This window comes from Triticum aestivum, chromosome 3B (assembly GCF_018294505.1).
Source record: "Triticum aestivum cultivar Chinese Spring chromosome 3B, IWGSC CS RefSeq v2.1, whole genome shotgun sequence".
In the NCBI taxonomy this organism is placed as follows: Eukaryota; Viridiplantae; Streptophyta; class Magnoliopsida; order Poales; family Poaceae; genus Triticum; species Triticum aestivum.
This window is the reverse complement of record NC_057801.1, coordinates 607,376,856-607,387,561: the sequence shown is the minus strand read 5'-3', so window position 1 is coordinate 607,387,561 and position 10,706 is coordinate 607,376,856.

Here is a 10,706-nt window from a genome sequence, read left to right as displayed (position 1 = left end):
GGAGACTTATCGTTGATAATAAGTACAACACTGATAAACCAAACATTTTTGCTTGCTCCAGTAATGGGGCCTCCCCTATCTGGAAGGGTATTTTGTGGGCCATTAAAGCCTCCAAGATGGGCTACTCTTGGGTGGTAGGGAATGGTAAGAAGATTCGTTTTTGGGAGGATCAGTGGTGTGGGAATGCACCACTATCCACTCAATTCTGGGATTTGTATTCTTTGGCTAATGAGCACAACATTTCTATTTATAAAATCTGGGATGGAATTGATCTCAAGATCAATTTTAGGAGGTGTCTGAGGGATGATCAAATCTCTGACTAGATGGACCTTGTCTCCATCGCTGGTACTATTACTTTTAAAGACTGTGAAGATACTCCAGTCTGGAAGTATAGTGCAAATGGGCAATACTCGGTTAAATCCTTTTACAACATTGTAAACTTTAGAGGTATCCTCCCTGTCCATACACAACATGTGTGGAAGCTGAGTATCGTCCCTAGAGTTCAAATTTTTCTTTGGTTAGTTTACAATAATAAGATTCTAACCAGGAACAATCTTGCTAAGAGGCAGCATGTCCCGCACATGACCTGCGTGTTTTGCTCTGAAGCAGAATCTTGCCAGCATCTATTTTTTGATTGTGTAGTGTCGATTGAACTCTGGAGAGCTATTGCGGACATATCAGGAGTTGGCAAGGTCTCTAATATTGAGAACCTTGCAGCCTGGTGGGTGTCCAATAAGAAACATGCAGTGGTGAATGCTTTACATGCAGCTGCGATGTGGGGTCTCTGGAAGATCAGGAATAACCTGTGTTTCAATCGATCTGTGTGGTATGGTATGTAGAAAATATGGAGACAGGTGGCCTTGGAGCTAGCAGCGTGGGAGGTCCTATTCTTAACCGATGCAAGAACGCAGGTCTCTGCTATGGTGAAAAAAATCGAGAAGCTGGCCAGAGATCCTCCTATGCTGATGTGGCCAGACCTCGACTGATCCTTTCAAGCTGCACAGGGGGGCGAGACTCATGAAGAAACAAGGAGAAAGAAGATTGATGATGTTGTTACTCTCCTTCTGTCTGTATGAAGAGCAGACTAGATGGAAAAATACCCCTGTGTACCTCTTATATTTACTTTCTGTTTTAGTAGACTTGAGCTTTCAGTAGGCCTGAGCTGTTTGTTAGTTTTTAGCCTGGTGCAGTTTAGTCCCACGTAGCTTTTTCTCTTGTGCTGAGACAGCTGCTTATGCTGTGCTCCGCGGGCTGTATTGGTGAATGCTTGTCACACTGATTTTGTTGCCTGCAATGGAATCGGGGCTGCGTGCCCTTTTGCTCTAAAAAAAAAGAAAAACCATTTGCACCATGGCTTGATAGACGCCATGCCCCACGGTGGGCGCCAACTATCATGGGAACGATTCCGACAATAAAAGAGGGGTAGGACAAAGGAGCATGATCTATCGAGATGCATATGGGTGACACGGTGGTTTTAGCGAGTTCGGGCCTCTCACGGTTGAGATAACGACCCTACATCTCGTGTTCCAGAGAGGCTTTGTTTTATCTGAGTATGTATCCGGAGATTACAATGAGAGAGGGAGCAAGGGGAACGTATCCCATGCTAAGTCCTGAGACTAATGGTCAGAGAGAGAGGGAGAAGAATGAGAGAGCCCCGAGCCCCCCAAGTCTAGTGGTGGGGGTGGCTTATATAGAGTGCGCCACCCCCTCACCTCCTATGTTACAAAGTAAGACATGAATGCCATAATGCTAGCTAACTACCAAGCCTTCACTATGAGAATGATGCTTTGACTGCTTTGTTGCCTGCTGGTCTTCGTATACCCGAATGCGTCGTACGGTCGAGTGGTGAACTGTCATCCGAGTGGATGGTATGTTGCTTGTCCGAGTGGATAGTATGTCTGTATGAAATTTATCTGGACCCACATGTTGTGTGGACCCCATGCTTTATGATATTTCGACCCTTCGTGGGCCTACCTGTTATGTGTATCCCCAACAATGGCCTCCCCAATGATTCACCCCTCCGGCAGAGTTGTAACGCCCTCGATGCGGCTATATCTCCCACGTGTCGAAGCACGACTTAGAGGCATAACCGCATTGAAAGCAATGTCGCAAGTGAGGTAATCTTCACACAACCCATGTAATACATAAGGGAAAGAGATACATAGTTGGCTTACAATCGCCACTTCACACAATTACATGAATAAAGTATTACATCATCCAGATACAATCAAGGTCCGACTACGGAACCAAAATAAAAGAAGAACCCCAAATGCGACAAAGGTCCCCGATCGACCCCAACTGGGCTCCACTACTGATAAACTAGAACGAAACAACACAAAGGGCAAGATCTTCATCGAGCTCCTCCTTGAGCTTGGTTGCGTCATCTGCACGGTAACATAGGCACCTGCAAACTGGTTTTGGAAGTATCTGTGAGCCACGGGGACTCAGCAATCTCGCACCCGCGAGATCAAGACTATTTAAGCTTATAGGAAGGATGGAGTAATGAGGTGGAGCTGCAGCAAGCGACTAGCATATATGGTGGCTACAATCGCAAAAGAGAGCGAGAAGAGAGGGCAAAGCACGGTCGATAAAAGTATGATCAAGAAGTGATCCTATAGCAACCTACGTCAAGCATAACTCCAACACCGTGTTCACTTCCCGGACTCCGCCGGAAAGAGACCATCACGGTTACACACACGGTTGATGTATTTTAATTAAGGTCAACTTCGGGTTTTCTACAACCGGACGTTAACAAATTCCCATCTGCCCATAACCGCGGGCACGGCTTTCGAAAGTATAATACCCTGCAGGGGTGTCCCAACTTAGCCCATGACAAGCTCTCACGGTCAACGAAGGAATAGACCTCCACCCGAGACGTTCCGATCAGACTCGGTATCCCGGTACAACAAGACATTTCGACAGGGTAAAACTAAACCAGCAACACCGCCCGAATGTGCCGACAAATCCCGATAGGAGCTGCACATATCTCTTTCTCAGGGCACACTCAGATGAGCAATCCGTACAACTAAAACCAAACCTCGAGTTTCCCCGAGGGGGCGCTGCACAGGGCTCTAGTTCGGACCAACACTCAGAGGAGCACTGGCCCGGGGGGGGGGGGTTAGAATAAAGATGACCCTTGAGTCTGCAGAACCCAAGGGAAGGTGGTAGGTTGTTAGTGCAAATGGTAAAACCAATGTTGGGCATTGCTGGAAGAGCTTTACTTAAGGCGAACTGTCAAGGGGTTCCCATTATAGCCCAACCGTGTAAGGAACGCAAAATCCGGGAACATAACACCGATATGACGGAAACTAGGGCGGCAAGAGTGGAACAAAACACCAGGCATAAGGCCGAGCCTTCCACCCTTTACCAAGTATATAGATGCATTAATTAAATAAGATATATTGTGATATCCCAACAAGTAAACATGTTCCAACAAGGAACAACATCTCCATGTTCCAACAAGGAACAAACTTCAATCTTCACCTGCAACTAACAACGCTATAAGAGGGGCTGAGCAAAGCGGTAACATAGCCAATCAACGGTTTGCTAGGACATGGTGGGTTAGAGGTTTGACATGGCAATTTGGGAGGCTGACAAGCAAATGGTAGGCATCGAAGCATTGGCATAGCAAAAGAGCGAGCAAACTAGCATAGCAAAGATAGTAGTGATTTCGAGGGTATGATCATCTTGCCTGAGATCCCGCAAGGAAGAAGAACGAATCCAAGAAGAAGACAAACAGTCGTAGACGAACAAATCCTCACAACTCCGGAACGAAACCGAAGCTAACGAGAGAAGCAACCCGGAAAGAAACAAACAACATAGTAAACACACAAGCATAGTCAAGGCATGATGCACAATCAAGTATGATGCATGTCCGGTTTAATGAGGCATGGCATGGCAAAGTGCAACAAACAATACTACAAGTTAAGTGGAGCTCAATATGCAACGAGCTGCATATTGACGGAACACCACATCAGTTATTTAGTTATCTCTCGTTTAAGCTACCCAACAACATTAACTGTTGTTAAACATGGCAAGAGGTGAAGCATAATATAAACTATACCATCTAAACAATTTAAATGGGGCCGGATATAAAAACAACAAATCCGGTAAATCCCCATATGCATTTAGCAATTTAATGCAACAACAAGTTTAAACATTTTAAATGTTGTTATCATGATGCGGATGACATATACAAGTTTTATGCAATTTTATGAAAATGTTGACATGAGCATGTTAAGGAGCATTTGGTCACCATGGCGGAACGAAAGGGTGCCACGGCGGCGAAACAAAAATGGTGCCACGGCAACATTCCGGTCCCGGTAACTCATGGAGATACCGGTGCAAAAGGAGGCGTGCGGATGTGCGGAACATGCTAGAGATGGTGGGGTGATCCCGGTTACCGGGTTCCCACGGTTCATCGGCATGACGAACGAGGAGGAACGTGCATGAAGCAAACGGGCACGGTGCAAACATAGGGTGCATCTCATACAACACATGCATTCGGTCCACGGACGGCGTCTCGGGGTTATACCTTTGAAGCGTGCATTTTCGAAGCGAATCGGTTCGGAGGGGAAGTAGTCGTTCTCGCGACGGTAGAGGTTCACGTTTCGTAGTCGTTCAAGCCATCGGTAGCGGTACTTGATGAATCCCGAAACGAACTTGGCGTCTTCGTGCGTAGGGGTACTTGGCGTTTCCGGAGACGACGGTAGAGGTACTTGACACGTCGTTGTGGTACTTGGCAAAAATCATAGAGACGATGCTTGGCGGTCCTGGGATGGTCTTGGCGTCCATGTAGTCGATCTTGCAGATCTTGACGGTCCAACACAAAACATCACAAGGGGCCTCGTGAGCGATGACGATGCTGAGCAGGAACTTGGGCGAACTGCATTGGCCGAAACGGAAGGTGGAGGTCGGCTTGTAGTAGAGGAATGGCAGGAGCAGGGGAGCTCCAGCAGGGACCGAGGCGCGGCAGGGGAGGACCCTGGCGAGGCACAGCCAGGTCCGGTGGTGGCGGCAGCAGGCTCTAGTGGTGGCGAAAGGGCGCGACGACGATGGGGCCCCTGGTCGCCGTAGAGGAAGCAGAGGAAGGCGCGGGTCCGGCGACGATGGAGAACGGCAGGATGCGGCGAGGAGGAGGCCGCAGGAAGGCGGGGCCGCGGACATCCATGGCCTCAGCGAGGGGGTCGGGCGCGAGGCTCCTGTGGCGGCCATGGCTGCACGAGCTCGCGTACGGAGCTGCAGGCGCGAGCAGCCGAAGGAGGGCGTCGGCGTGGGAGGAGAAACAGGGCGCGGGAGCTTGAGGAACGACGCGACGGGGCAAAGGAGGCGAAGCAGGCGTCGAGGCAGGGGCGACGGGAGCCGGCGGGGACGCGCGCTCGATGCGGGAGAAGCATAGGGGAGGGGCGGCGCGAGGGCTCTGCTCCTCTCTCTCCCTGTGAGTGGCGGCGCTAGGAGGAGAACGAAGGGGAAAAGGGATCGAGAGGAGGGGCTTCGAGCGAGAGGAAGGAGATGGGATCGAGCATTGCGGCGGCGCTGGAGGGAGTCGAGGGAGAGAGGCTGGGCTGGCCTTCGAGGCTAGGGTTGGGAAGGGGTTAGGTGGGCTGGACCTCCAGGCAAATGGGCCGGCCTGGTTAGACAGGCCCAAGAGGCCGGCTGGGCTTCTCTTCTCTCTCTCCTATATTTTCTTAGCAGAAAACAATTAAAGAGAAGAAAAGGAAAGAGAGGGTTAGGGAAAGGATTTGCGCATGGAGACAATTTTCCCGGACTCACAAAAATGAGCTCGATCCAGGAAAAATAGAAGTGGGCATGATCGAAAGATTTAAATTCAAACTCATTTGAAATTCAAATCGGTTTGAACTAGGACTTGATGAAAGGAAGGTCCAAAAATGTTCGGACTTTTGGTGGAGCTCCGGAAAATGATGAAATAAATATTGGCAAGGTTGGAGACCAAACTTGAAGCAGAAAAGGAACGAAATTATTTTGTAAGTGTGTTTTGGTGATTCCAAAATAGTGGAATATTTAATATAGCTCCCTAATATTGGAGGATATGTTATAAAGAGAAGTCACCATGTGAGTTCCCTCGATTTAAATGGATCGAAAAATCCATACAATTTATTTAGTTGAGGTTTTAAAAATTAATGATATGATGGCATGATGCAATGCACATGATGCAAGGATGAATGCAACAAATAAAACAAATCACACGACGAAACTCGGAATCGCTGGAAGTCTTCTGGAGCGTCGGTCTCGGGGCGTTACAACACTCCACCACTACAAGAGGATCTCGTCCCGAGATCTAGGATGGCACCGGAGAGAAATGAAAGAGGAAGAGAAGAGGTAAAACTAAGTTGCTTCTTTGACCAATGAGTGAAACCAAAGAACCTTGAGAGGTTGAGCAAATTGAAAGAAAGAATACAAAGGAGATGAACGAGATTGCAAACAATCCGTTAGAAAAGAGGAACAAGGAACATTACGAGAACTTGAAGGTTGCAAAGACATGAATCAAGAGTTTAATGGACAAGATAGAATTCGAAACCACTCCGGTTAAAACAAGATGAGAGGGGAAGAATTCGGGCAGTACTCCGGTTGAACATGGAAGGAATAGAACATGAACTTGAGAAGATGGGATGTTACTTGATGAAATCAACAACACACTGCCTCCGGAACTATTGAAAGAATGGCACAATGGGTAAGAAGGATTTCAGACAGCTCTCCAGTTGAGGAAGGAGGGAAAACTTGATAAGATTAGAGAACTCGAATGAAAACACGACACTCCGGTTAAATGGATAAGCAAGAAAAGAACACGATCCTCACGAATCGAGATGGTGAGTGAAAAGAGCAACGTCACAATGCCTCCGAAAGAAATAATAGAAGATATATCATTGGAATAACAGAATGGAGAAGAAAATGCCAACTTCTGCCACAAATGAGTTTGGAAAGCATCCTTGCAAAGAAGAATTGAACGGAGTTGTTGGAAAATCAACAACGAAAAGCACAAGCTTGTAGTGGGCTTATGGAAAACATCTCAAAATTATGAGGTGACAACCGGCCACTAACGGAAACAATTGCTTGCTTGAGATCAACGAAGAGATGAAAACTTCTTCCACCAAGATGATAAAGAGATAACTTGGATCATTGGCAAGCACCACAAATAGCAACATTCCCAATGGAAGGCTTTTAGGTGAAATATGACACAAGATAACTCCAACAACGAGGTTGATGGATTTAAAAATAACTCATTCTTAACAACATGTGAATCATGGAACATGAACTCAAATTATCAAGAATGACATAATACCACCTCCAAAATATGGTAGAAAGAATTGCACTCCGGATTACCATATGAAGAAAGCTTGAGCTCCTTAGGAAAGAATCTCGATGAAAACTTTGAGAAGGGAATTAAATCCTTGATGAACCATCATGTAGAACCTCCATGAAGAACTCCGGTAAACAAAAGGAATGAAAAGAAAGAGAAATTGAAAACACAAGGTGAATCCTTGCAATGATTTAGATGGATCTCCGTGATAATTAGAGCTTGGAACTCCGGGAAAAAGAGAAGATGAAACAAATGAAACCGAGAATTTTAAGGGCCTCCGGAATAAAGAATTAATCACTTGGATGAACAAGAATAAGAATTATGTTATGCTTATCCTTCACCAATTAAATTGACGACAATCAACGGATTTGGCATACTACTTATTCTCGTAGAAAGGATTAAAAGAGATATAGCGTAAACTTGAGAAGGTCTTCAACGAACCACCGGTAGGATTGGAACAACAAATGAATTGATATGATGAACAAGGAAGAGAGATCTTGAAAGAACCACCGTAAGAATTGAAAATGATCGAAGTAGGGGTGCATCACCGGTAAGAATTAGCAAATGAACGAAGGTGCTTGAGACAAACTAGATACATGAGAACAAAGAGATCAAGAACTGATTAGAGGATATTCGATAGATGCACCGGCAAGATAGGAGAATGATAACTGACGGCTGAGAATGAATAAACCTGAATTGATGGACTCCGGATGACAAACTGAGAAGACTCTTGAATATCTCCTGATGGGTGAAAAAGATTCTCACAATCGAAAACAATTATGAGAGGATGGCAACAAGCTAGCACCATGAATCTTGAAGAGAATAGAGCAAGATTAAAGAGAAACTCTTCTTCGGTCTTCAAATGATGAGAATGACAACGAGAAACACCACCAAGAATTATTGAGGCACACCGGAAGAATCAAAAGCGAAGAGGTTGAGCCAACTATGAAAAGAATTTGAAAGATCTTGGAGAAAAGCATTTGACTAATGATAACTCATTCTTACGTCAAACTTGGAGAAGAATTTAGGATAGCTCTGGGAAAATAGAAGAGTCAGGTAAGATCCTGGGAAAAGACCTGTGGGTTAGGGCCCACTCAAAAGAACACCGTTGAAAAGATTTAAAAGAGATGTTGCACCGGTTGAATTAAATGACTTGAATGAGATACCAATCTCGAAAGAGCTTGAACGAATGCAGAGTGGAAACACGAATCTTCGAGATATCTTGAGCACTCCGGAACAATTTAATAGCGAGAGATGGATGATTAAGAGGTGCACCGGCATAAGAAAAGCATTGGAAAAAAAAGAAAAGGAGTATGCTTAATACCAAAGCTTGAATTAAATCCACCGGAGAAGAAAAGAACGAGGAATGACGAACTTGAAGCTCCATTAGAATCTTCATGAGAATCACCGGATAAGAACATTGACGGAAAAGAATGGAGAAACTTCCCATCAATAAAATGGATACTTGAAGAAGAAATCTTAGTCCTTGAAGAAAAACAAAAGGGAGGGAGGGTGGGAAAAACAAAGGCAACTTGGAGACGGATGAAACAAACACCGTTGAGAAGAAGTGATAAATGATCTTGCAAATGTTGACGTGAACGGATCCACTTGAGGAGAGACACACCGGTTAAAAAAAGGATTGACAAGACAGACTCGATGATCAAGAAGGATTAGTATTCACATAGGAATATGAGAACACCATTTGGAAAGGTATGGAATCAACATTTGACTTCGAAGCAACTCGAATACCACAACTCAAAACAAAACAAAGGATTGGCTTGCAAAATAAGCCAGAACAAACATATGATAGAGATTTCGTCCGAAGTTTTCGTGGTGGGGCCTACACGGGCTCGATCGTACAGCACCATCATGTACAAGGCAGTGCACATGACATACGAAGCGTCCCCGAGTCGGCATAGCCAAGGACTCTTTAAGACACAACGAGACCACTGTAAAACCAACCGTGAATAGGCGGACCACTAGACGTCGAACCCCAATTTCATATCATACATCTGTCGGAAAGATATCCTAAGAGCTACTTGAATTCCCACCTATGAAACTCCCGAAATTTTCAGGTTATGCAATCAGGTGTTGGGGATACAGGGGAAGCATAATATCTCACCCAAAACTAACAAATCCTACATCCAGCTGTATCCATCCTTCAACACATAACCAAGAAACCTTCGGAAATCGTCTACCTCAACCTTCGAAAAGCATCCGTTATACAAGTCATGGCAATACTCCCGTACTCACCTCAGTACTGGGTTATCGGGGTTATCTCACCAACAACTGCATAAAAGAGATTTTCGATGTCGGCGTACTAAACTCAGGTATTCCAGAACTGCAACGATAAAATTATGACGACAACACCTCAGAGCTCAACTCCCCGGGACACTTCCACTAAACCCCTGACAGGAGGCACCAAGACAATGTTCTCATCATAAAACCATCGGAACGATTCCAAGATACCCGCGTGATCCTAAAATTTTTTTAGTGAAATTTGAGAAGAGAAGAGTCAAAACTCTACGTCAGGATGCCTTACCAGAGCGATGAAGGAGACTGGGGAGTAAAAAGAATTCCTAACTCTCCGATATATATAATCCTAAATGACTCAAAACATTTTTCTAGACACAACTCGGCCGCTAAAAACGATCAAGCAGTGGGGCTCCTAAGGTCGGGGAAGGCTCTGATTACCAACTTGTAACGCCCTCGATGCGGCTATATCTCCCACGTGTCGAAGCACGACTTAGAGGCATAACCGCATTGAAAGCAATGTCGCAAGTGAGGTAATCTTCACACAACCCATGTAATACATAAGGGAAAGAGATACATAGTTGGCTTACAATCGCCACTTCACACAATTACATGAATAAAGCATTACATCATCCAGATACAATCAAGGTCCGACTACGGAACCAAAATAAAAGAAGAACCCCAAATGCGACAAAGGTCCCCGATCGACCCCAACTGGGCTCCACTACTGATCAACTAGAACGAAACAACACAAAGGGCAAGATCTTCATCGAGCTCCTCCTTGAGCTTGGTTGCGTCACCTGCACGGTAACATAGGCACCTGCAAACTGGTTTTGGAAGTATCTGTGAGCCACGGGGACTCAGCAATCTCGCACCCGCGAGATCAAGACTATTTAAGCTTATAGGAAGGATGGAGTAATGAGGTGGAGCTGCAGCAAGCGACTAGCATATATGGTGGCTACAATCGCAAAAGAGAGCGAGAAGAGAGGGCAAAGCACGGTCGATAAAAGTATGATCAAGAAGTGATCCTATAGCAACCTACGTCAAGCATAACTCCAACACCGTGTTCACTTCCCGGACTCCGCCGGAAAGAGACCATCACGGTTACACACGCGGTTGATGTATTTTAATTAAG